Source organism: Falco cherrug, chromosome 7 (genome assembly GCF_023634085.1).
Source record: "Falco cherrug isolate bFalChe1 chromosome 7, bFalChe1.pri, whole genome shotgun sequence".
NCBI lineage: Eukaryota > Metazoa > Chordata > Aves > Falconiformes > Falconidae > Falco > Falco cherrug.
In genome coordinates this window covers 10,558,302-10,584,411 of record NC_073703.1, presented here as the reverse complement: position 1 = coordinate 10,584,411, position 26,110 = coordinate 10,558,302, and the positions used below count along the sequence as shown (strand labels likewise).

At 48.0% G+C, this 26,110-nt stretch overlaps 1 protein-coding gene across 2 annotated transcripts in view; it reads left to right on the top strand.

Annotated features, from left to right (window-relative positions):
• The first annotated feature begins 1,911 nt into the window (after nt 1–1,911).
• The window catches only part of SV2B (synaptic vesicle glycoprotein 2B), a 65,397-nt gene continuing 41,198 nt past the window's right edge, over nt 1,912–26,110 (top strand). The window contains exons 1-2 of one of the 2 annotated variants that reach the window (XM_027801618.2): nt 1,912–2,240; nt 7,756–7,928. The gene's annotated coding sequence lies outside the window, so the exon portion shown is untranslated. The remainder of the gene's footprint in view (nt 2,241–7,755; nt 7,929–26,110) is intronic. The other variant, XM_005436620.3, reaches the window with a different exon arrangement.

Sequence of the window (26,110 nt, the reverse complement as noted above, 5' to 3'; positions counted from 1 at the left end):
TGCTGATAATCACAACGCAATGGTAAAGGACATCTCCCAGATTTATTGCCTCCCTCCCTGTTGATCCTACAGTGAGATTTAAATCAAATTTACTCAAGCTAGACCTATCCTGCATAGAAAACAGTAAGCAAAGTGGATGCAGGGAGTTTTCTGGGAATTGAGAAAAGCCCAGCAGGGACGTTGGGGTGCTCGTTTGGCTAGTCTGCCACATCTTCCCTCGCTTGCAATCCCATATGCAATGAAAGATGACATGGGGCAGAGCAACCTTCTTCCGATAGCAGCGGCAATGGAGCTTGGAGAACATCTCCAGGACTGCCCCAAAGCCCTCTCTGGGGAAACGCAATTATGAACCGTGCTGCGCTTTCTGAGCGTGACCCATGCAAGGTGCAGTAGATCTGACACATGCAAATAGAGTTACTGTGATCTGAAGAATTTGAAGTATTAATGAGCTGGAGAGCTCAGAGGAAGAGTGACAGACAAGCAAAGTGGTACTCAGTGGCACGGTGACAGACTGGCTTGCTTTTTAGTTTTGCCAAAGCCTTGATACTTGCCCTATAGATGACAGGAGTACTGATAACAATTTGACTTCTAAAGTGTTCCCACATCAAAGCAATCAGTGCGCTGTACCAAAACCAAAATGCAATTAAACTAATGTATCACACTAGGAGGAATAAAGCTGAACTTCAAATCTGAGTTCCAATTTTTAAATGAGTGGATGTGAAAAAATTTAAATTAATTAGCTACCACATTTTTGCTGTGGAAGTGGTGCCACCATGCAGTCACAGGAACTGTACCAGCAAAGAATTAGATAAAGAGAGACTTTCCAGGCCCAATTTTCAATGCTGTCAACAATTACAAACACACCTGAGCTGGAGATTCAAATCAGGTGAGCTGAGGGGAGCAGGTTATAAAATACAGGACAGAGAGGTAAAGGCAGAGTGTGTGTCTGGAGGGGCCTTGGAGACAAGTAAAGAAGTTATATTTCCTAGTGCTTATATAGCCTGGAGAGACCAGTAGCACTAGCACCGCTTTACAGGTGAGGAAACTGGGGCACAGAGTGTGAAAGTAGCTTTCTAGATGTTAGTGGCTGACGGAGCCAGGATGAGTGGCTGGATTTTTGGTTTCACTACTTTGTTCTATCCCTTTAACAAGTGCAAGGAGTTAATGCTGAAAATTAATCTGAAAAATGCTGAAAAAATGAAGCCTGTGTCTCCATATTCCTATTTGGTTATAGGTTATTAGAAGCAGCAATGGAAAGCTGCTAGTGCAAATCTTTATTGCTGCCATTATCTGGGTAGTTTGGGTATTTCTCTGCATGGAGAGATGTTGCAGGGTGTGGACATCCTCACCGTGTCCGCTGGCAATGCTTTCTTAATAGTTAGGAGCTGAGTGCTTTGTTCCTCAGTAAGACACCTCCTTGTGTTATCTGGTTATCTCTTCTAATAATACAAAATGATCGTGGATGGATTTCCATGGCAGACTACATTCCCCACTGTTGTGTCCACATGGTCTCTTGTAAGTATAAAATTGTATGGACAGTAGGGTTTTTCTTGCTGCTACTTGTCTCCTGGCAGTGGACTCCCAAATTATAAACGCAAGGGGATTTTTAAATAGAACAGACTTATCCCACAGTAGGATTATCCCTGAAACATGGCATTTTCCCTAGCCTTGCCCTTTAGCCACAACAGGGAGAGGGGTCTCAAACGTAGCAATGGTCTAATATATAAAGTGGAGAGATGAAGGATGCCAGCATAATAACCAGTCATGCTGGGATTCCCTTCTGCTTACAGCTAGAAACATTTAAAAAAAAAAAAAAAAAAAGCCCGAACAGAATAAAATCCTCCTTCGTTGCATGGAGAACTCTAGTAGAGAGCTGCAATGTTTAGCACTAGGCTGGATTTTATTACTGTGATGAAATTACACAAGCTTTGCCTCTCTCTCTCTTTGCCTGCTGTGCAGCTTCTCGCGTTCTCCCCTTCTCTCTGGCTGCCTCCGCACACTCCCTCCCCGCACGCTTTGCGGCCAGGGTGGGGGAGGCAGGGATGCAGGTAAGACAGGCAGCACTGGGCTCCCTCCCAGCCCTGGGCTCCCTCGGCTGGGATCCCCAGGGCTGCATCATTGGCATGCTGCGCCTGGCAGGACTGCATCACTGCTAGAGAGATGCCAGCGCGGAGCATCGCTGCACCGCACGCCACGCTGCGCCGCGCAGGCAGCACCGCCAGCAACTTGGGGAGCCCCAGGTAAGAGAGAGTCGCTCCCTCTGCTTCTTTGGAAAAGGGGGAGAAGCAGTTGCTGGAGGGCTGGCAGCATGTGGGGTCTCGGTGCCGAGCGCTGGGCAGGTGCTGAGGCAGCTCTAGGGGCACGGGAAAGCTCCCTGTAAAAAACTAAAACAAAAGATGCCGTGGAAAAGGGGATGCTCAAGGGTGTGGAGTCGGTGTCTGAGTTGGGATGAATCGGTGGGGACTGTCAGGGACTCTGCTCGCTTGTTGAGGTTGGAGAGGTCAGAGCAGGGGCGAGCGGAGCAGCGATTTAAACTGGCCCTGCTGCGCTGCCTGGCTGCCCTGGCTCTCTGCAGAGGAGCTGCTGTGCCTAAGAGTTGTAACTCGGGCTGAAGCAATTCTTAAAAGCGTGCTCCTGGTGCGTGTCCAGCTTGCAGTGGGCTGGGGGGAAGAAGGAGAAGGTGTTTGCATGGGGAGAGGGGCAGCCGTGTCCGCATGGGAGCTGTGCATGCCTGTGTAGGTGGTGGCACCCCAGGGCTGGGGGGGTGTGCTGGTACCTGCACGCACCCCGGCCCCGTCTCCCCCGCTGGTTACCACACTGTCAGCACCCATTTTGATTGTCCTCCCTTCGTTATCCTCCCCAGTCTCCAGGAGAGCTTAAATGCAGCTAAAGCTGCAGTTAGTCACCTGTGTTAGGAAGCGTTAAATGAAGGCACAGAGAGAAAGTGATGATTTTAGGGGCTGGCGGGGCTGGGTCTCTGAGCGGTGGCTGTAGCAGGACCTGGTTTCTCTGGTGAGAAGTTTCCGTGCGTGTGTGCATGCCTATAGCACATCCTGTAACACATCCAGGCGTCCGTCTCTGCAGGGACTATTTTTCTTTTAGAGGACAGGTGTTGTTCAAAGGAAATTTTCATTACATGTGTCAAACTGCAGTAATATGATCTATAACACCAAAACCCCATTAAGAATGGTGGGTGGGAATGGGGTTCATAAGGATATTACTGGTCAGGGATGACCTTTTCTCAGGAAAAGAAGAGAGTAACAACCTGATGGTTATAATGTGTAGGTGAGGAGCAGTGCGGTGCCCCGTGTGCACCGCAGGGAACACTCGCTGGGTTTAGGTCAGGCACTCGTAAACACGTATTAGAGCTTAAAAGGGGTCTCCTGCCACGAAGAGCCACAGCAGGAATTTCAGGTAGGGTGAGAGTAAAAATCATGTGTCTGACATGGCATGAAAACTGCTGTTTCATGACTCCTCTAGCTCTCTAGTGTTATTATTTGGGGGAAGAGAGAGGAAAAGGGTTAATTCTCTGGCTTTCTTGGCTAGATATTGAGTGTACAATAATGCTGCAGTGATCATGCCTGGCTGAAAGGACTGAGCCAGATGTCTCCTCCTCATTTGGAAATACATCTTAGTGCCCCTGCCCTAAATGACGTGTGGCCCTAACGCTTCACTATGCCCATGGTCAGATTGCCCTGTCCTACATGAAAACCTGGAGAAAGGAGTGGGAACACCGTCCAGGGCTGCTTCTGATTCTGCTTCCCAATGGAAAAGCCTTCTTCCACCCCCCAGCAGAAAGAGGGGGACATGGGAATACCTCCCTCCCCTGCAAAAGAGCTGCCACAGGCAGCAGTCACCTACACAGGGGCCCCGGGTCTCGAGCTCCCCGAGGTCCTAGTTAGCTCCTGATGCATCCCCTCTTCAGGGCATGTCCACTGATATTAGCTGAACTCAGCTGGGGATCAGATCTGCAATGACACCTTTGCTTTCCTGACACGATTTTGCAAATGTGTCATGCGAGTGCTGAGGGAACCCTCCCAGAGCATCAAAGCAAGACCCAGAAAGCAGCCGACGGGAGACAGCCTGCCTGTCCAGTTTGCCCAGTCATGAGAGGTCTGCCCCATGAAGCAGCTGTGCTATTTGCGCCCATTTATGTTCCAGAACATCTTTGAATGAAACTCACTGGTACCTGACAACAAGGGGGCTGAGCCAGGGGTGGAAGCCCAGTTTTTATACCTCTTTGTGCCAGGTTCTGATACAGCCCCCAACCTGCACGTGCACAGCTGGGTGCTCCCCAGAAGTCAGCCTTGCACATACAGATGATCTCTGCAAATCTGGCTGCTTGTCTGTAGGCAGCGTGTGGGCACCAACTTCTGAAAGTGTAGTCAAAGCAAATGTGGAAAATCCCATGAGAATAAGAGTACATGAGCTGGTGTTTGGTACATGGGGTGCATGTGTTTAACTTCAAAACAGGAACTGATCCAGCCTGTACCTGCAGGGAAAAGGCAGGATGCTGAAAATATACCCCTTTCTTGCTTGTAATAACCTCTGAGCTGGGAGCATTGCTTTGGGTGAAATGAAGTAGGAGAGATGAAAAAAACCCAGGAAAATCCCTCATGATCTGTGGTGAAGCTGTGCCACCCATACAGCACGCTGCTGGGCAAAACTTGGTGAGGCAGGTCTGGTTTTTGAGGCATAGCCTGCACTTGGTGCAGCATGAGCCCAACTCTTTCCTTGCCTGCTCTGGGTGCCACCCTCCTCTGCTCAAAGCTGTTGTGGGTGGCCTTCTCCTGGCCTCGCCACAAAGTCCCAGGGCTGCTGACAGCCCTGCTGGGGAAGCCAAAAGCCAGCCTTGAAAATCCTCTTCCTGCCTTGTCAAGTCGGCAAATTGATTTTCCAGATCATGAGCTGAACCTCCGAAATTGTTCTCTTCTGAAAAGATTATGGAATTACTCCTGTGCTAATGAACGCTTTAATGTTACGGTGACTAAAAGTCCCATAAGGACTTTAACAGCAAAAAAAAAAAAAAAAGAGATGTTGTAGGAAAGAGGAGCCTGTGGTGGCTGTGTCAGACCTTACTTCACCATCTGGGCCAGGGGGGAGGAGGAAGATGACAGATTGGAAAATGAGAGGAGGGTGAGGAGAGAAGCGTGGTCTGCTGAGAAGCTGCTGAATCCATCAGGGATATCTTCTGCAGCTCCCAACTTTATCCCTCGTTCCGCGAGGGCAAGCTGGGAAGGTAACGTGTTACTTATTGCTTTTCCTTTTCAGCAGAGCCAGGTCGCCATGCCCAGCTCCCCAGGGCGGGCTGCTGCAACCTGCCGTGGGATTATCTGAGTTTAGCACTTACCCTTCGGCCCTCCTGATGCGCTGCTGTCAGGCTCTGTAGTTCAGGACCGTGACACTGGTTTTCAAACATACAGTAATACAGTATGTGCCCTGACCCCACCAAAGGAGCTTGGCACTTATTAGGGAGAAAATATGCTTCTGCGAATGTCTGCCACAATCCTGCTGGCTTTCACAGAGCTACAGTCTTGCCTCTGCTTTACTAACCCTGATTTTATTGCACCATAACTCTATGGGTTAAAACCGGGTTGTCCCAGGTTTGGGGGAGAGCAGGGTTAACCCCCCAAGGTGGGACAGAGCAGCAGTGCAGGGAAAATGTCTCCTGCGATGCAAGGGGAAGGCTGGTCTATATTTAAGTAAGGGCTCTGCACAGAATGGGTAATCCTCTTTCTGTGAATTATCCAGCCTGGGGATTAGACTGCTTTAAACCCCCCCCAGGCCAGCCCTGCTGCCGGTGGGCTGGGGGGGAGCCAGGGGGGGCAATGGCCAGAGGGAGGGAGGTGCGGGCAGGTTGCTGATGACTCATTTGGCTGCTGCCAGCCTTGCCAAGCGCTCGCTCCAAGAGGTCACTGCGGGCCCAGACGCAGAGTGACAGACGAGTGACGTGCAAGGCAAAAGGGAACATTATGGCATCCCGATTAGGAAAGAACACAGAGCTTTATAAATAATTGTGGAGGTGAGGGAGTGCGGCAGCAGGTAGGAGGAGGGACTAGAGACCCAAAGCAGCAGTTTTCCAAAGTGTAATATCCTTGCCAGACTTTTTCAAGCTGTTTCTCTAACCAGAAAAAGGGATGCTTTTTGAGCTGCAGCCGATACATCTGAGAAGGTGCTCCAGACCCACCTGCTTGGGCTGGCTCTGCAGATGCAATTCTGGCCATGCAAGTCAGGTTCATCTATTTGGAGTGCGACTGGATCACTGTCGATAATCCATTAAAATGTTGAATGGAGGCCAATGACACAACTCAGGGACAGTGAGGGTTGCGGGGAGGTGGGTGGGGTGTGAGGGGGGGAAGCAGGCTGAATTGCACCAAAACCTGGATATTTCACAGTTATGGAGCAAGTGCCCTGTGCATAAAGAGGACAGATTTCTGTCCTTCACCTAGTCCACAGCTGCTGGAAAAAAGGAGCCCTATCACTAATCTCACCCTGGGGACTCGCACATGCCATAGAGGAAACGTTCTTGTCACCCTTGCAAGTGGGTCTTGGGACCAAGCTTTGGTGGGGAGAAGAATGAGAAAGGCTCGGCTGTGCCATGCCAGTCTGTGGCTGTGGCTACCACCCAGCTCTGCAGGGATGCTAAAGGCACTCTTCCTCTTGGTACTGAAGGCAACAGAAAAAGCGTGTGTGGGATCTGCTTGTGAAGCAGGAACAGCGTCCTTGTCTGGGAGACCGAGATAGCTGGCACTGCTGATTTTCTGTGTCTGGGTTTGTGGTGGGGTCACTCTTTTTCCTCCCCTAATCTCTAGAAGCTGGGCTCTCTCTCCAAGTTGGTATAGTTTGTCTTCCTTCACTTAGCTTTCCAGGCTTTAACTAAGAAATCGGTGCAGGATTACGATTTCTTTAATTCTCTTCACATTTTACTGCTGCCTGGACACCCTGTCACCTTGTCGTGGAGCTGTATCCCCCTGGATGCTAACCCTAAAAGCACAGCTGCCACCCCTCAGACTCACCCTGGCCACCCTTGTCTGAACTGCTGAAAAGTCAGGTTTGCTCATGGGGAAGTTAAGAGCACCAAGGCACTTTATTTTTCTTGCCTTTAAATCAATTTATTCTACTCTGTGCTGCTTATCCTACATAACTTAAATCGGGATTTAAAACCTATTGTATTTTCCCCTGCCCAGACCTGGGACAAATTGAAAGCCTTGTCATGCTGTTCAACGTTCCCACTTTTACTCACATCATCTAGAGGATGCCATTTAAATAACTTCAGGGGAGACTGAGTTGAAGGGGGAATAAATGACTGGTCTCCCAACTCACTGCTCGGATGGGAAATACCTTGGCTGGCCCTGCAGCTCCTGCCTTGCCCAGACACACAGGCAGAGTCAGTGCAACCCAGGCTTGTTTCTGTGTGTGAGGTTAGAGCTAAAAATCACCAGAGACAGCCTGGATGGGAGTGGAAGAGGGAAAGCAATGAAGGGAAAGACCAGGGAAAGTCTTCTCCTTTAACATGAGCTAGTGTCTTTCCTCCCCGTGTCGCACATCCTCAATTTCCTGTTCAACTTAAAGTCAACACATCTGTCACGTTAGCATCTCCGCTGCCTGGTTCCCCAGCCACCCCCCTCCCATCTGCTCTCCCTCCTGCCTCCAGCCTCCCTCCACTCCCATTGCTTTGTGGCTGGAGTGTGTGTGTGTGTGCGTGCGCCTGTGTTTTCTGCTGGCTGATGGACTTTTCCATTGATTGTGCTTCAGTACCTGGATGCAGGCGCAGTGGGATGATCGGCTTGGCTTGCAGAGCATTTACTTCTAATCTCCGGCTTGTGACATCCTAGCAGAAAGGGGTGACCCTTTCAGAAGCAGCTTCAGGGGCTAGAAAGAGGGGAAATGGCTGGTGAACGGCTGTGGTGAAATATTTCCTAGTTCTGGTAAGCGATGCTTTTCTCTTTGGTCCCTCTCTGGGCAATCAGTCCGGATGCAAAAGCAGTAAGGCTTAAGGGGGTAAAAAGCAAAAGGAGGGGAGCTGAAAAAGAGACAGAAAAAAACAATGAAGCCCATTCAGTTTGTACTGAAGCTTTTCCAGGGGTCAGTGCTCATCAAAGCAATTTAATTACTATTAGCGAGAGGTTGGGAGCCGATCAGATCAGACAATGTGTGTGTGTGTCTGGGCAGTTGGAGCTGCTTTCACTCACATGCAGCTTCATCGCCCACTCTGTATCTTTTTTTCCTACATGATTTCCAGCTTGGTCTGGGGCACATTTGAAGCTCGTGACCAAGCATCAGTGATACTCTCCGTGGGGTAGTCCTAGGTGAGCTGCTACCCGAATGCTGCTTTTTCTGCCCTATGCTCTTTACTGCAGGAGCTTTGGAAGGTCATTCATGAATTCTTGCCCCTCAATTTGCATAAAGCCCCTCAGCTTTTCTAGCTGATAAACTATAATATCCATCATGAAGGCTAACTGCATTTTACCCTGAAACTGGTCCCCTAAGTTCTGTGAATAGCTGATATTGAGATGCATATAAAGATGCTTGGAAGGACGAGGGTCTAGCTGGACTACAGTGTTGGGACTGTGAGCTATCTGATGTCCTGGACATTGGCTTTTACCCTAAATGTGAGGTTTGTGGGTTGGTTTATCTCACAGGGCTCTCAAAATGGGTGTCCTGCTTCTAAGTGGAGTGATTGCAAAGCTCTTACACTGGGGATGAATTTAGGGCCCTTCTTCAAAGAGGATCAGGAAATAATAAACCCAAGAGCAGCCTTTGCAATCTGTCTGTATCGAGTCTGCAAAGGTCTGTACATAACATACCTCTGATGACAAAAAATCAAAGGAAAAATACAGTGGTAAAGCTCTGGCAATTTGCTGGCAGGTACAAAGCTATGACCCTCTTGACAGACCTGTGTTCCACCCAAAAACTGCTGCAAAATTTGGTTTGGGAATACCAAAACAAATTATTTCTGGATTCATTTATGACAGGCAGCGTTAAAAATTACTCCTGAAGAACATTTCAGAGATGATTTGTTTATAAAAATATTCCTCTCATGATGTATTCATACAGAAACCTCCACTTGCTAAAAATTCATACATTTCCTACTCTTTGATGTTAGATACTGTGCCACTTCGAGTGGGACACTCTGGTTATTGCACTAATTCTAGAGCAACCCTGAAGTCTCAAGCACCAGTTACTGTAAATCTAAAGAAAAACATCCTCCTCTCCTAAGCAGTGAGTTTTGGCTTGGATTTTTGTTTCATGTGTGTTTCAGCATGACAATCTTTTGTACCAAATCTACATCTGACAATCAGTGGGTGAAGTGAACACAGGAAAGTGGAAGGGGCTTTGCGTGACTAGATCCCAGCACCATACGAGAAAGCGAGACTGTGGGAATTGCCATGTTTGTTGTCTTGGGGGGGGGGCGCTGATGATTGTATCTGTGAGGAAATCTTCTTGGAGAAGACAGCTTTTGCTTCCTTTAACCAAAATATCTTGGTTTCTTTCAAAAACTCAGAAATCCTTCATTCCATGTTTCCTAGAAAAACACTTCTGAGCAATAGAAGCTTCTATACATTGTTTTTCTAGTTAAATTATCTTCTAAAGCTTGCAGGAATGTTGATGTCAGAGTACTTTTGCTGTCAGCTTTGTGCTGGTGTGCACTTGACTTTTCTCCCACATTCAGTCTGAGGTACTGGCCAGTGGTGACTCTGCTTTCCTGGTCCCTGCTGTAGTGCTGCCTCCAGCACTAGGTTAATTTCCCCTGTTTAATTAATGGCTCTGTAATATTTATAAAGAGAAAATCCTCATACCCATCTGTGGTAATTTCGGTATGTCTGCCAAGACAAAATTCTAGGGCCAAATGAATATTGCAATATACTAGATATACAGATTTTTATAGCATCCCAAAGATATTTCCTGAGAGACACTGATTTGATGCTGGGGAAGTGAAGGACAGATCCTAAAGTCTTTGACTCTGGATGGAAAGAGAATTGAATGTACTACAGAATTAATGAATGTTATGACTTCCAGTTGAAGTTTAGTCTTCTCATGGACGTTTGGGATATGAAAGATGGATTTCTCTTGTGAAAAAAAAAACAACAAAACATTTGGTAAGGGCAGGGAGTCATATGAGATCCTAAGTGAAAAATACTGCAGATCATTCCTATGAAGACACTTGGCATCAGTGTCATTATGTCTTCAGGACAAGGTAATCCAGGAGATGGAAGATGAAACTTTCCTTGCCAGGGAAACTTGGAATTGGAATCCAGTCACCTCTTGCTTGTCTCTCTAGATTTTTCTTACCACATCTGCTAAATTACCACCAGCTATTTGCGTTTTAAATGAGGGCTTCCTCCCGCACAACCCATCTGCTCAGCCTGTTTGTTCTTCCCGTGCAGTCACGACTTTGTGATCACGTTTATGTCAGTAGAAACACACTGGTGTTGGAGAGAGAAGGAAGAGGGGAACAAGATGACCTTGCAAATTCCCTGGGCTGGATTGAATTCAAAAGAGGACTTGGGTTAAAAGAGGGGGAAGAACTCTTACGAAAGAGAATTAAGCCAGGGCAAGGGAGCCAGGAACTTCAGGCTACTTTGAGGATAAATCTTCTCTTTTTTTGGTACTGTCCTAGGCAATCTTTATGGTTAGACATTGTAGACTCTCCAGCATCTAAGGTGACATAGCTCACCTCATCTGGGCATGTTTTTGACTGCCTTAATGCCAGGGAGGAAGAAGAAAGTAAGGCTTTTCTTGCTTGGAGGTGGCTGGAATGTGAGAGTACTTTGTGGTATTTTAATCTGCCTCATTGAAGTGGAGGGCCTGCAGGTTTTCAGAGATGTTTTCTGCAGATATGATTATAGATACAGAGGGACATGATAGAGTTCTACAAATTTGTGACATGGAGACAGTGAGTAGGGCTGTTGACTATCTCTTCAAGGCCAAGACCCAGGCAACAGAAGAACTAGCCAATAGAAGCCAGGTACAGACCAAGATGCCTCTACCCACCCATCCAAATGGGAACTAGTCCTGGCCCATAATCTAAATTACCATTTCCAAATAATAAGCACTCCTATGGCCAGCATGCCTTCCAGACCAGAACTACGCTATGGCTAACCAGCTTGGATCTATCTGTACCCTTATATAGATAAGATATAGATATTGATTGTGCTTTATAAGATGCCGCCCACCTCCCACAAAAAAAAAAAAAAAAAGCTGGATGTGCTGAGATGTACTCAGCTGTGTTTTCTTCTCCCAACATTTAAGAGTGGGCATCAGCAGGATAGCTCCCACAGCCGTGACAGCCGTGTAGACTGTGTTCCAGATATTTGGGGTGTCATGACCTGGCTTAGCTCAGCTTATATGACAGTCACTCATGCCTGGTGTGCATTTTCTATAATGAGAAGGTTCTATAATCAGGGGGATTGCCCACCCATGGCAGAAAGCAGCTGTCCTTTAGGTAGCACGTAGCAGCCAAGAGAGCAGAATATGTTATATTCAACAGTAGAGATTCTGGGAAAGAATGGAAAGCAGTATGTGAGCCCCAAAGTGATCCTTTTGACTGAAAAAACTGCTCATGATGGGCCATGCATGAGCACAACCATGTAAGAGATGCCCTCTCCTAGCTCCTGCTTCACAGTCATCGTTGTCCTGCCTAGGAGAGAGCCCAGCGCTCTCGTGCGAGGGCTGTGGCCAGCTGATGCTGGGCTGGCTCCTACAGGAGATGCTGCAGGACTGTGCAGCAGCTGGTTCTGGATGATTCAGTGTTTCCAGTTAAACCTGGTGTTTTGCTGTGATTCATGGCAGCTCTTGTGGGAGATGGCTTTGCAGGAAGCTGGAATTCATCTGCTCCCAACTGGGTGATGGATGGATTTGTTCGAGTTCTGGCTCCCGCCGTGCTGCCAGCACAGCTGTCTCCCTGGCCTCCCATCCTCCCAAACTGACAGAGGGTGAGAAGAGTGGTGTCTTCAGGACAAGGCAGCTCTGGTATTTCTACCCAGCAGGGCCCTGGGCACCACTGCAAGGTGGACAGTTTCCCATTCTTTGCTTGGAGATGATCCCTGCTTGTTTTTTTTTTTTTAAATGTGGGAGGGTGAGTAAAATCCCTGCGGGAGATTCTTGACCATGGAGAAAGTGCTATGGGAGCCAATCTGCTCCTGCGTGTGACATGTATGTTTTACACCCCTCCTACTCTCGAGGGCTGAGCTCTGACACTGCAGTGGTGGGCTGATGGCTGGTCCTCTGCTGAGGTCACAGCCATGTCTGAGGGACTGCTCCCACCACATCCCTCCAGGCAGCAGGGAAACACCTGCCTCCTCCATGGGACATTTCTCTTGCCCTTTATGGCAGGTGGTCAGGTTGCTGCAGCTTTGCTGGCTTTAACTGCTCTAATTATGGCAGTTCACAGGTTCCTGACTCCCTGAGCTCATACCCATGCCCTCCTTGGGCATTTGCGATGCTCCTGGTGTCTCCCCTCTGCTTTGGCCCTCGGAGAAAACCTCCACAGAGGTGGTGGTGGTGGTGGCTTCTTTGAGGAACTTCATTTATGTAGCAGTCCTACAAGTAGCGGTGGTCCTCAAAGAAGCCTGATGACATCTAGGTTGGCAGCTACCATCCTCCTCTGAGGCACATTCCCAGGGGGATTAGCACAGCCAGAACATGAGGCAGATTGAATTGGCTGCCTCCACGAGGGTGATTGAGGGATTAGCGAGGCTTGGGGGACAAGAATGGAAGTATGCAAAAATACTTCTCCAGCTGCACTTGGCACAGAAGATCTATTGCACTGGACGCTCACACTGATGGATAAAAGCTCTTTTAGATTTACAAGCTATCATGGATGGGTGGATCCTGATTTTAGTCTCAGGGCTGTAAATCCAGTAAAATAAGCAAAATTCCTCTGGATTTATACCAGAATAAAAGATACATGGGCTACTATGAGGGATATGGCACCTCTAATGTAATAAACACAAAAAGTGACCATTCTGCTCTCTGTACAGGTGGGGCCAGGGTTCTGTCTGCCTCAGAAGACGTGGGAGGGAAGAGAGAGTGATTTGGGCTCATGGCTGCTTAGGGCCAAAAGAGGTGGGGGCTTTTTACAAAGCTCTGCAACAACCAGGATCTGGTTTTCAAATGCTTTCAGCCAACTGCAAGGGAGAAAACCTGACCCAAATTCCTGTCGCCTACTTCCACTGAAGCTCAGAGTGGACACTAGTGAGATCAGCCACTTCTTGAATCCTGGGGTCAGCACTGGGCCCTCACTGCAGGGGGGACACTGAGGGGCTGCAGCGTGTCCAGAGCCGGGCAGGGGCTGGGGAAGGGGCTGGGGCACAAGAACCATGGGGAGCGGCTGGGGGGGCTGGGGGGGGTCAGCCTGGAGAGGAGGGGGCTCAGGGGGGACCTTATCGCTCCCCACAGCTGCTGCAAGGGGCTGCAGCGAGGGGGGTCGGTCTCTTCTCCCAGGTCACAAGTGATAAGACAAGAAGAAATGGCCTCAGGTTGTGCCGGGGGAGGTTTAGATTGGGGATTAGGAAAAATCTCTTCACTGAGAGGGTGCTCAAGCACTGGGACAGGCTGCCCAGAGAAGTGGTGGAATCCCCACCCCTGGAGGTGTTTAAAAAAAACATGTTTAAAAAAGATGAAGTGCTCAGGGACATGGTTTAGTTGGTGGCCTTGGCAGTGCTGGGTTAATGGCTGGACTTGACAATCTCAAGTCTTTTCCAAACTAAACGATTCTATGATTCTATTCTTGGGGGGATACATTTGTCCTCGTCCTTCTGCAGCCCCCCATGCCACATGCACTCACAGCCCAAATTCACAGGTGTTTTAGCAGGGCTGTCTCATGGCAGGGATGTACTGTGCATCGGTTATGAGCATGCGTAGATGAGATGTTAAATGATTTATACACAGGTCCCAACTGAGAAATCCCAGTGGTTTCTTCTGATGTGTAGCTGCTGTTGGTGATTAACCGAACTTTCCTGGCATTCAGGACCTGAGGAGCCTTTTCACTTGTGATATAGACCCAGTGTTGCCAGGCTTGGTGGAGGCTGAGCCTCCCTGGTGAGCCAAGGCTAGCTGTGACCAGCATGAAATGAGCGTGGAGCCCATTTCCAGTGGGGCTGGCACATGTGTCCTGCCATCATCGCTGCCATTCATTAGCCCTCTGGGGACTGCGGCGATGCTCTGATGTCTGGCCACCCCTGGGAACATGGGGAATCCCTTTTGCATTCTCAGAGCCAGAGAACTGGAATTCAGAGCAGAGTATTTTTAATTAATCTTGTATTTATTATTTATCACAAATTGAATATGCTTTTGGCTCTTTTTTTCTTCTTTTAGGTAAGGGTATTTAGGGTCGGTTATTAGTATCTATTTTATAATGTTAGCAAGACAGGGTTTTTTGTTCTTAAGAACTCAGACACTGCAAATCATCAGAGAAGCTGCCTTTGCTGTGGTCGTGGTGGGCACGGTGCCCATGGGTGTAGGGCAACATGGGCACCTTCAGGGCAGGGTGTCCAGCAGCAGGGGACGGAGAAGGCAGAAGCCAGAGCCTCGCTGGGCTGCTGGGGGGCTGCAACGGGATGGGGAGGGGCAGAACTCAAGGGCTCTTGTCAGAAATGCTCATGGACCGTTTCTGAGCAGAAGGCATTTGGTATTTTGACACATTTTTGAAAAGCCAGGTATAGCCACTGGCTAAAGCAGGTCACTTTGGGGCTCCTGCTAAAGGCTTTATTTTAAAGCAACCCTCTTTCAGCCCAGTGGCTAAAAGAGTCTGTGCTGAATGCTGCGGAGCCAGCCCACTGGAGGATGATGTCCTTTCAACCTCTCTGATCCTCCTGACAAACATAGGACAGGCACTAAGGGAATGAGGAAAAATTAGGAAAAAACTGAATTTGCCACCCTGTGCTCCCCCCCGCCCCATGCAAGTTCTGCAGAGCCTTGTCTGTAGCTGAGATTTACAGCTTGCCTGCTTTAAAACCAGAAAGGAGTGGGAGAGTGCTCCAGTCCTGCTGACTTACAATTATGGGGTGCTGAGCACAGCAGTTTCCCAGCCATCAGTAGGAAAGCAAGTAAGATTTACACCTGGAAGTCAGCTGAGAAGTTGGAAGAGAGGAATGAAAAGTAAGATGCTTCGAAGCCATGCTCTTTGAAGGCTGCTGGGGCTAAAGCAGCAGGCTGAAATGGGGCTTCTGTTTGGCTTTCTACTGCAGCAAGTTTGTGAAGGAGGCAAATGCTCAGGATGGAGAGAGGCTTGGTGAGGATGGGAGCACTCACCCCCCCGCAAGCTCTGTGCCAGGCAGCTGCTGCCAGTCCTCACTGTTTCAGGCCATGCAGCTGATTAAATATTGAAAGGGTTTGGTTGCTGTTGCTTGAAAGCTTCTGTCTGGATGAAAATGAAGTTACACGAGGACAAGTTTGTGCTGGTGCAATTAGTCTCGGTTTAAATACAGTTGACCGTAAACAGACCAAAAATAGCTTTGTGGGTTTTAACGTAAAAGCACCGTTAGGATGTGGGTTTGGGTTACTCCTTTTGGGGGCCAAGGTGTGGGAGAGCTCAGGGAGGGGGGATATTGCAGATGGGGTCAGGCTGAGTTCTCAGAGAGACCCTGTGGCATTCAGAGACTGTTGCGGGGGCTCAAAGGCTGGTTGTGATGGGAGCTAACACCTGAGGCTTGCATGTTCACACAGCAGCCTTGCTGCAGGCTCACCTCCCACACACCCCTGGCACCCTGGGAGAGACAGTGATGGATGGAGAGGCAGGCAGAGAGGGGAGGGAGAAGGGCTTTGCGGTGGGTTATAGGGTTAGGCAGAGGCAGGAGGAGAGCTGGGATTAGGGCTAGGGGCCAAAAGTGGGTGGAGGAAGAGATGAAAAGGGTTGATGTTTCTGGGAAGCTGCTTATAGACAACAGGAGAGCTCTATGAAAAATCAGGCACCAGAGACCTTGAGGTACCTAAGCAGCAGCAGAAGGAAGCCAAGGGTGGAGGAAGAAGGTCCTTCACTGACTAGTGGCACAGCCAAATCTCAAATACTGATAAGAAGAGTTGCTTTCCTGTGAAAGTAGAAAAACTGACCGTTTTTCTGCTCTCCAGCCAGGCCCACGGCTGCACTTTCATCTTCTGTGAGGATGTGGAAGGCATTTTCCAGCTTGTTAGCTGCACACAGTCAGGAGCATCCTGAACTTTAATGGCTCGGTGCCTTCCTGACAGACCACCAAATGGGCAAGCCTTCACGGTCCCCATCCGTGAGTCCTACAGATTTCCAGTCACCCCCTGAGCTTTTGGATAACCAGGGTGTTGGATTCACCCATGGAAGTCCCAAAATCACTAGTAACGCTTGTTTGTGCTTTCATGGGTTTGTACAAAATTGCTTCTTTCCTGCATCTGGCCCCAGTGAGGATGCAGAGATCTGGGTGTCTCTGTGGGCTGTGTGCTGCAGGGAATGTCACCGCAGGCAGGGCAGAAGGGCTTGGCCCCAGGCATTTAGTCACTTGGAGCACTCAGACCTTTGAGCCGGAAAAGAAAGTTCCCTTCATTATCTGAGTGTTCAGACTGGAAAGTCAAATCTTCTGTCCTGTGACCAAGGGGAAATTTTGCAAAATCTCTCTCCTCTGGTTAAGTATAAATATATCCAGAGAATAGTTATCCATTTGATTTCAATGTTGCACAGATGCTGGATAGTCTGCCATCCAAGTGCAAGCCACCCAGCAGGCAGAGTGGCCATCCAGCCTGGGGAAAAGGGCAAGCTGGGTGCATGGTGCTGGTCCCACTGGTTCACGCAGAGTTTGGGGCACAGAAAGTGTTTCCACCCTTCCCGCAGGAGGAATTTAGTCCTTTCATTGGACTGTATTTGTTTTAATATATAATCATCACTTAAAATGGGTTTCTGGTCATTTTCATCTACAATTTCAGTCAAATCTGCCATAATTTTACTAAATATTTCTAGGTTTTGATGGTAGCATCCTATAGCAGAGGAGACCTGTAGAAACTCCTGTGAGTAAATGTCCAAGCAAAGTAAGCTTTGCTTACTTGCAGCCTTAGTGAACTGGACAGGATTTGCTAAACCAAACAAGGAATTTAGCAGCTCTTTTTTTCCAATGGTCAGGGAAAAGGGATCATATTTATCTTTCTTGTTCAGACTAAGGTGGTGTGTCTGCAGCAGAATTTACTGTTCACATTTTCATTATTCTTTAGAGCTAATTGAAACTTGATTTAAAAAATTACACTAATCAGTTCAGCTTGCAGTAGCCATTGATCACTTTGTAAGTGCTTTTTAATGGTGTTATGTGACAATCGTTAATTGTACTTGATTAGAAGAACATGATTACAACAGGGCTGCGGGATGGATGGATTGTCAGCTCAGCAAATCTGGATTAATCTACAGTCCTGAGGTTCTGATGCATAACATATTTGAAATCAAAAATACGGGCTAGTGTTATTAGAATGGGATGTGTGTTCATGGTGAAAGTCATTTGATATAATTTTTGCATATTTTTTGTTCTTTCAGAACATCTAATGTAGCTGTTCAGTTTCAATTATTGTTTCCCAATTGTTATAAAAAAGTTGTCTTTGCACTGGGAAGTATTCCATCTGGAAGACTTCCAAAACAAAATATTTCCTTTGACATTTAAAAATCAAATTCTGGAACAGATTTTTATTCCTACTAGATTTAGATGTGACATTTGATTAAAAAGCATCCAGAATTTCCATGTCCATGTCCAAACAGTGTACAGTAAAATGCATACTGATAGTAATTCTTTAATTAACCATTGTTGGGTTTTGCTTCCTCATACCTGCTATGAAACAATACCACGGTTTTGGCAGGCTTACAACATCTGAGACCACGTGGCTCAGCAGAAGCGTGTGGCATGTAAGGAAGAAAACACGATCTGTTACATCTATGTCCCACACCAAGTGGGAAATAACACCAATCCCAAAAAGTTGCAATAAGGCTTCCCAGGCAATCCGTTCAGCTCAGAACAGATGTTTCCCAGGGGTCTTGATCTCCTGTGCATCCTCCTGGCCCAGGACTGGCTGACTAAGAGTATTTTCCCCTTCTGATGCTTTGTGAGGGCAGCAGCTGGGGCAGAAGCTGAGCCCTGCTGTGCACAACCTGCTGCTCTCACCAAAACGAGCTCTTTAACTCCCTCAGAGGCTGTGGCACCTGAATGACAAGAGACAACTTTTGTCTCCTTCCAATTAGCAAGTCTAGCTGGTGTTCAGTTTCTTCCTTGCTTTCTTTCCTCCTTTCTTTCAGTTCAAAGTGCATGGGAGGCCCTCACCGTGGAGGGTTCTCTTTTGGATGGGAAAGGCTATCGCAGGGGGACGACTGCAGGAGGGACAGTGCTGGGCTTGGGGACATCCACCTCCCTGCCAGGGAGCTTCAGTGGCCTTTCAACGGCAGCAAAACAAGCAGCTCCTCACCCTGTCTTTACAGTGGGCTGGTGGTGGCAGCTGGTCGATCCCTACCCTGTGGGAGTACAGGAGATAATGGAGCTGCTTCCTTGATTAACTCTGGCAGCGGCTGCTGAGTTAATTAGTGGCCGAATATAGGATGCTGGCAAAACAGCATTGCTAATTTGACCACAAATGCAGCTTGGAGCTGAGTGGGATTGGGGTGAATTTCATTCCCCCCTGTTAGCAGAAATATTTTTCAAGATCCATTTCAAAATGAGTGAGCAGGAGATGCTATGGCTATTTCCACTGTGAGGTTCCATCATGAGATTCAACCTATGTGAAATTTCAGTGCGGAGTCTTCCTACATGGCTTCATTTTGCATCCATCTGGCCCTGCTTGCTCATGTCTGGATCGTCTTTGCCTTGCCAGAGGTGGTCATTCAGGTTTCATCTTCCCACTAGGAAGGGGAATCTTGCTTGCTTCAAGCGAGGGAGATCTAGTTAAGCACGAGAGGCTCCTGAGAGGTGTCTAGAAATAATTCCTTTCCTGTGGTTGCAAAAGCAGATGCTTGCTCTGACCAGCCATGCACGGTTAAAGCACATACATAAAGGCAGAGATCTCTCAGGATCCAGCTCACGTGCAAAGGACAGATAGGATCCATGAAGCCTTTAGTAATTTCACAGGGAGACGACCATTCAGGTTTGCGTGCACTCAGCATCCCAGTGAGAGTGCCTGCCCTTGCAGCTGGAAAAGAGCTGTTAACAAATGTTCCTTACAATAGTAACCATTTAGCCGTTGGCTTGTCTCCATGCCAGGATCTGTGCATCAGCAACTCTTCGTTTCCGGCTGGTTCCAGGTAGACAGATGTTTTCTTTGGGGGTGCTATGGAGACTGTAAATGGTTTGGATCAGGATATTGCGCCTGTGCTGTGTCTGCTTTCATCAGATGCGCTTTCTAAAGGGCATTGGAGATAACATCTTCTGAGTGGGTGATGGAAGAAAGGTGGAGTGAAATGGGAGAAAGGGTGAAAAACGGAGTTGCTTGTTCAGTTACTGCTCAGTTACCGAACACAGAGGAGAGTTTTTGTTTTTTTCTCCTCAGTAATTGCTGAGTCAAACGTGCATATCAAAGTTTACTGAACAAGCCCTTTCTGCATCCAACCTTATGCAAAACATTTCTTGCCTGAAGACAGAGCCAATTACCATGCATGTGTTTACCCAGCTCCAGGAGCCTGCCTAGCTCCTATCTATATTTCATGAGTCCCGACACTCCCCGAGGCTTGCTGCACTCTGCTCTGCCTGCAGTGAATGGCTCCTCAACTGCAAAAGCCGCAATGACTCAAGAAAAAACACACAAACAGAGGAAGCTCCCTGGATTTACCTCCCCTGGCAGCCTTGGCCTTATCCCCTTAATGCTGGGTGGCATTTGGATGCTCTTTCAGAGCCTGCCAGCAGTCAGGCACATGCAGGAGCCACCAGCTGGTTCTCAATCTACCTGCCATTGGGCCGATGTAGAAAACAAGCTGCTCCTCAAACCCTACACGAGGTGGTAGCCCATAACTACCAACTTACCAGCCATGCTCTGCTGTCTTTTCCATTTTTAATTCATGGAAGGGTTAAAGCAAGGTCTCTTACATCTGGATCAGCCGTACGGTCAGCGCGGGGCTCGTGCTCACAGGATACTTCCCAGCAGTTTGTCTTTGATTTTTTCAGGAACCCCAGTGATGAGGTTTCTGTCTTTCCCTTTGAGGTCCTGTCCTTCAGCCACAGAAATATTGCTGTTGGGAAGCTTTGCCTAAACTTTGACATCAATTTGCATTTCAGGCTTTCACATCTGCTGCAAATGCCCCAGCACCTGGCCAAGCTGAGCTCTCATCTGGTGTGACTGGGAATAGATCAGTAGCAATGCAGCTTTCCAGCTTGCTCCCCTGGTATATTCCCCATGCAAACGTAGCCAGCTCTGTTTGGGAAGTAGACAGGGTGGGGTTTTATGACTCCTTGATTGCTTAGAAACTTTCTTTTTATGCCCAGTTGAAATGTCTTCCCAGCCAGTTGACATTCTCCTTGTTCTTGCACTGATGTTGAATTTGGAGCGTTTTTTCCATCCCTTTTCTCTTCCCCTGCTCTTAGCACAGCTGGGTCCAGCTGAACAGTATGGATGGTCTATTTACACTGTCCAAGGAAGCCAATGGATTAGTGTAAAAGAGAAGCTTCTCATCTCTCTTCAGAGACCATGCTCCTTCCCTCTGGTCAAAGAACGTTCATCCAAACATTCTATTCTCAAAAGAAAAAGATCAGTTCTGGACGAATCACAAATGCTCGGGAAGCAAATGTTTCCTTTTGTCTTTTTTCACTGAAAATGATCGAACCTACTGCAGAATTCTGAATCCTTGGGGAAAACCTAGTGAATTTTGAAAAAAATATATTGACTAATATGAAGGAAAAGTTTATTAGCATCTCTTTTTTTCATATAAAATGAGACCATTTTTTGACCCTTTCTCCCTGCTTTATCTGCCTAGATGAAACAGACAAGCAAGGAGCAGAAAATGCTTCAGACTGATTTTTTTTTTTTAATATTCAAGGTTTTTCCACTTGTTTCTAGTAGATTCCCCATTTGCTGGGCTCTCTTAGTCAGAATCATGTGGAAGAAACAATGCCTGTTCCAATCAGCAGAGCTGTATTTTTAGAAGGGATGCAGAAAATAGAGGTAAGTTTGTGTGTCTTCAAGTAAGATGTGGGCTTTCCGATGGTGCTTTTTTTTTTTCTTATTTTAAATTTACTTTACAACTGAAACACTGTGGGTCTTGGCTGGTATTTGAATCCAACTCTGTGATTTCTTTATGTTGCTTTTATTGTGGAAAGAACAAATGACACACATCAGAAATCTTCAGTCATTGACAGTGCAGCTTGCTGTTCTTCCAGTTGGTATCAAGCCAAAGGAATAATGTTTATCTATGCAGTACATATCTCTGAAATCTGCAGTTCACATTGCGATCTTAACCCAGGTGATTTTATGACTGCTAATAACCACTGTAATTAGGAACCTAATTAAATATCCTCTGATCTTACCCTTCTGAGTCGATCAGCTCAGGGGGCTGCTTTGGATTCTCCATATTCTCTCCACACAGCCTCATACAGCAGGTAAAGCACAGATGATTTTTAGAATCCTTTGAACTATTAGATACTGCTCAGCAGCATCCCAGAGCTCAGGGATGCATAGACCAGCAGCACGAGCCGATGTGGCTAGCAAGTCCCTCCAAAGTATATTGAATGTGCTAAAAAAAATAAATCACCCAGAATGACAGAGCCAGGAAGGGCAGGAAAGGTTCGCCACTTCCCAGCAGAGAAAGTCAGTCGTGCCTCAACCATCTGTAGCAGCACAGCAAATGATTTGTCAGGTTGGCGTTAAAACAGCTCTAAGAAGGATCTAATCTGTGGCTGGGGGCAGGTGCTGGGGGTGCTGTACAGAAGGATCAGCAGTTTTGCCTTCACTTGGCAGCCAGGGTTACTCTACCAGAAGAAATCAGAGCTGTCCATGAGCCAAGGGAGCTCTCTGCATGATGTCATGCTGCAGGGGAACCCCTTGCTGCAGAGACCACAGGCAGCACTTCCCTTCTGCAAAGCACACAAGGTGGGAGAAGCAGAAAGAAAAGTCAGGCAAAAATTCTCTGCCCGGGCTGGGGGCTGTGGGACCTTGGGCTGGCTCTCTGGGAGGGGTGGGTACCCTGAATGAGCTGGGCAGAAGTGGCTGTTGGTCTGTAGGAACCGCACTGAGGCACCCTCGGGATCATGTTGGGTCAAATATCTGGGATGAATTTGGGTTCACCAAGCCCTGCTATGTTTTGCAGTCACTGTGCTGAGGAGCACTTTTGTGCTGGCCACCCACGTCCGACCACAGGGGAGTTCCCCCAGACTTTGTACCAGTCAGACTCAGAGCAGCAGATCGGGGACCCCCTGGAGAGAAACATTTGCTCAGCTTCTAACGAGTGAGGAGACTAATTTGTAAGAGATCAGGTGGAGTTACTTCCCAGAGAAAATCCTGCTCATCTCACAGTAAAAGTTCCAGGCACATCACTTGCAAACAGGAAATGTCTGCAATCTTCTCTACTTTGCATCAAGCTCTGGTACCCCAAATTCAGGCACTGTGCAGCTGGTGTTGAACAGAGACCTCCTGCAGAGCCTGGATCTCCACCAGCCTTGGAAAGAGAATCCTCATGAGGACAGCTGGGCGGGTGACACTCAGGAAGCAGGGAAAGGTGTCACCTGCACTCCGTAGAGGACGGACACTGCTTTTAGACACCAACTTTTACAAAAGTTATGGTCTTACTAAAACCAAAAAAACCATGATGGGCCAAATGCCTTACCTGGAGGATGTGTATCTGGCTGGGGTTAGTTTGGAGGTGTACTGTGGGTCGGCTTCTTTTTAGCTCTCTGGCCCTGTGGAAAAAATATTGTACCTGGATCCTGCGTGGTGGTGAACAGACTTGTACAGCAGTGCACGACAATGGAAAGCAGTGAGCTGTGAGCATCCACGTGTCATGTTGAGGCAGTCATGGCCCATGAGTGCCTCCACTGGAGGAAGTTCTGTGCTGTGGTTTAACCCCAGCTGGGCACTAAGCACCAGCAGCCACCGGGTCACCCCCACTCACCCCCAGAGTGACGGGGAGGAGATTCAGGGGAAAAGGTAAAACTCATGGGTTGAGATAAGAACAATTCAGTAATTAAAATAAAATATTATTACAATAATAACAACAACAATTGTAATAAGGAGAGAGAGGGAGAAAGGAATAAAATCCAAAAGGCTAAAAACACCCCAGTGATGCATAGCACAATGGCTCATTGCCTGCCGACTGATGCCCAGATGGACGTCGAGCAACGATCGGCTGATCCCTGCCAACTCCCCCCGATTTATACACCCAGCATGATATTCTATGGTATGGAATATCCCTTTGGCTAGTTGGGTCAGCTGTCCTGGCTATGTCCTCTCCTGATTTCTTGTGCCCCTCCAGCCTGCTCGCTTGCACGGCCTGAGAAATGAAAAAGTCCTTGACTTAGTATAAACATTACTTAGTAACAACTAAAACCAGTGTGCTATCAACATTATTCTCATATAAAATCCAAAACACAGAACAGTACCAGCTACTGAGAAGAAAATTAACTCTGTCACAGTCAAAACCGAGACAGTCTGGCGCCAGCGCTGCAAAGCGAGGAGGTCTGGGCAGGATGCAGCCCCAGCCATAGTTCATCAGTAACTGTGGAAGCCTCCACTGCCCAGGGCATGTCCGATCCTCTGCTTCTCTACAGGGAAGTGAGAAATGTATTCTATTCGGAAATAAAAGATCCTTCCACAGACCAGTTTTAAACCCCATCTCATCCCAATTGCAGCAGCAAACCCATTTACCGTTGAGCAGAAGCTTGGCCCTCTTCCAGCACCGAGCGTAAAACACAACAGGCACGTCAATGCCTTTTGCTCACAGCTCTGCACCCATCAGTAGATCCGTTTGTGGTTCTCACGCACGCAGGAACTGTAGAGACTCAGAGCTGTCCTCATTCCATATTCATTACCTGGATTCCTCATATCTGCGCCTTGCAGGAGAAAGTTAACGAGTGAATTTAGTGCTCAGGCGAAGCACCAGCTCTACAGCCCTGAAAACCCACCTCCTCTACAGCACAAGAGTACCGGTTTTCCCAATCTCGTCCAGCTGAGATACAGCATTGCCTGCTTCTGTCCCTAGGTATCCCACAGCATACCTGGGAGGCAGACAGCACTCTATCCCACTCCCAAAACGGGAAATAGAGGCAGAGAGAGCAGTCACACAGAGCCCTACAAAAATTTCTGTTGCAGAGAGAGCGCTTTCTATATAAAATGTCCAAACCTGATGTGTTAATCATAGGTCCCTAGTTGTCTTCCTGCTGTCACTGCTCTCCAGGGATCTCAGGCAAGCAAGGGATCAACTGGTCAGCTCTTGCTCCTGATTAGCTTGCAGTGACAGGATCTGTTACTGCAGGCTTGGCACTGTGGGCTTTGGTGCTCTCGCTGCTTATTCCTGGGTAACCACAAAGATTTTTCAACCACCAGCAAATTTTGCATTCGTCTTTCTCCCTAGCCCGTCTGGGTAAGATGAAAGCCTTGATATCCACCCGCCACCCGCGGGCCATTCCCCGGCTACCCATCAAGTAAGTCTGATGTTACGCTTTGATAAATAACTTTTAACATCACCTCCTTCTTGCTACTTTCTTCACCTGGGATATTCTACCCTCTTTCCCCTGAAGAGGCACCAGCATGATCTGCCTTGAAGTATTTGGTATCCCCTTGAAATGTGCCAGCTAATCCCCCCAGGCTCATCACCTGGAGGACACTTGCTCTCACACTCCATTTCTTGCCTGCCTTCTCCCGTATATTATCCAGGATTCCTGCTCCTAGCAAAAGTCTTGAATTTATTTTATCTTGGATTTATTCAGGGTGTGATAGACCGTACTTCTGTCTTCCCCCTCGGGAGCAGAAGCCATTTGCTGTGATAGCACTATCTTCTGGTGTCATTTCTGTGTAAACAGTCCCAATGTAGCCGGTCAAGGGAAAGCCACTTCACAGCCGCCTTGTTACTGCTTCCCAGGATCGACCACCCAGGGAACCCTCTAGCCTCGGATCCCCTCTCTCACAGTGGGCACCAGTAAATACATGTAAGAAGCTCCTCAGTGGATAGTTACAGAATAGCCTACACCAGCGTAAAGTTCTCTTGATGTTTACCTGATGTCTTGCAGATGTCTTGCAGAGGAAAAACTTATTTCTCCCAGTAGAAAAGAAGGTTGTAGAAACTCAAATGGAACTCATGTTTTCCTTTCCCTTACATACATCTAGTCTCTGCTTTCAGTGCTGCCAAGACCTTGCCTTTTATTCCCAGGAGCCCCACAGGTGACTGTGTAGGTAGGGCTTTCCTTGTGCAGGATTTCAGCCTCTTGCCTTTCAAATTCCCTGAATGTCCCTTTGTCTCCTATTATGAGACTGCAAGTCCCTCTCATTTACATTTTTAGGACAAAGAGACTGTTTTTTTTTCCTTTTCTTCCCTGTTGCAAGAAATAGTTTTCACGTCCCAGAGCATTGCTTGAAAACCGAGCTCACACAAGGCGTAAGGCAGGCAGATACTGCCAGGAGACCCCTCACCAACCTGCTCTTCCCTTCCACCCAACGGAGGGCTCAGGTGCCTGCTGATCTGGAAGCCACTTAGGCCACCAGTGCCGTCCACCAGTGGGTGACTTCACCCGGTCCCGAGAAGGCGTCTCACAGGAGCGTTGCCAACTGACTTGGGGTTGAAGGGAGGAACGACAACAGAGCTCTGCGCAGCAGTGCAGGACGTGATCTCTGAAGCGAGGTGGGGATAAACAGTACCAGCAGTAGGAGTAAGTGCGATCAACACATTTCAGGCTGCACCGGGCTGCAGACTCTGCCAAATTCAGGAGTTCCCCTATGAGTACTGGGGAAAGCAGGAGCTAGAGGAAAGCCCGTGCTCTCTGATCCCACTCATCTGCTCACCAGAAGCCAGGTGGAGGGATGCTGCTGTGGGGACAGTTTGCAACAGGTGTACTTGAAGCCCAAATCCTGGCAGGCAGTCCCTAGCATGCTTTTCAAGAGCAACTTTACATGCTCTTTAAGGCCTGTTGTGCCTGACTCTGCAGCACAGAGAGCACGGCCAGCTCTCCTAAATCTCAAGACTATCAAACTGACAGTCAAAAGGACG